The sequence below is a fragment of the Eimeria mitis genome, genomic scaffold (assembly GCF_000499745.2).
Source record: "Eimeria mitis Houghton genomic scaffold, Emh_scaff41, whole genome shotgun sequence".
In the NCBI taxonomy this organism is placed as follows: Eukaryota; Apicomplexa; class Conoidasida; order Eucoccidiorida; family Eimeriidae; genus Eimeria; species Eimeria mitis.
The window spans coordinates 773-2091 of record NW_013572427.1 but is presented as its reverse complement, the minus strand read 5'-3'; positions in this window follow the sequence as shown (position 1 = coordinate 2091).

Here is a 1319-nt window from a genome sequence, read left to right as displayed (position 1 = left end):
ATAACACCACAAAGATTACTGGCGAAGCCTGAAACAGAGGAGCACACCAATATAGCTGATCAGCTGGTGTATAGATATATTTCGTATATATACAGATTCTCTAGCACTTACAAGCAAGCGACCAACAGCTCGGCTCCTTGTTGCACTGCAACAGATGCAGTAACCGCAGGTAATCTATCTGAATAAATTATAAACCTAAAAAACAAAATATAAAGAATTTCTGAGCCGTTTGCCTATCAGTTCATATATACACTTGAGGTATCCGGCATCAACTGCGATGCATCTGCATATCTAGGTAGTAGACAAGGGAACATACTATGGTATATTTAATATAACTAAAAAGAGCATAGGTGTGTATACAAATACTTAGAAATTGACCCATTGCAGCTTTATTCTGTGGCGACAAGCAGTAAGAAACTGGCTGTTCCGCGGGATAGAGAAGTACAGAGAGAATGAGTGAAGGACGGCGAAGTAATGAAGCTCTTATGCGGCAGTAACAAACAGGAATTTACTTTCTCCGCTCTAGCTGAGAAACACGAAACAGAGTCTGAACATACCCCAGCTACAGAGATACACAGAGAATACGTACTGAGGCAGTGAATGCTAGACTAGCTAGTGAATGCTAGATTAGCTAGAAAGCACCCACAAACGAGAACAGATGCAACCTGTACTCGAAAGCAGAAAAGTTCTGCCGAGTGGGTATTCTATGTTGCAACATATACAGCTAACACGAAACTACAAACTCATGAAAAAAAAACTAAACAACTTAGCAGTAAACCCAGCCAGGATAATTTATTCAGAAAGCAGGCCGACGCTCTGGCCCCCCTGCAACACGAGAAATAGTGATGAGGAGAAAGCAGTAACAACTGAGCCTGCAGCTACGCAGCGATTCAACTTTTTGTTTATCTAAGCTCGCCAGGAGTTGCAGCAACTACTTTGCTTCTTGCTGCGAAAAAGAATCTGTGGGTCGCAACTGGAATGCTGCTGCTGCTCTTGCTGCTGCTCTTGCTGCTGCTGCTGCTGCTGCTGCTGCTGGACGTCAGCATATACAGCCTTAACTATAGACTGTCTGATGAACTGCAGCAGCAGCAGCAGCGCAGCATTGCCGAAGGCAAGGCTGAGAGTATCCTCATACAAACGCCGCGGATCTGATATGTAGAGGTACCGCCAGTGTATTCGTTGCTGCAGTGTTTGTGGCTATGTTTCACGAACGAGAAAATATACGAAAATATATTAAAAAGAGGAAAAGTATAGAGAAGAAATGTCTGTATGAGGATCTATAAAAATATAAATATAATATTCTTGTTCGTTGTGATGAA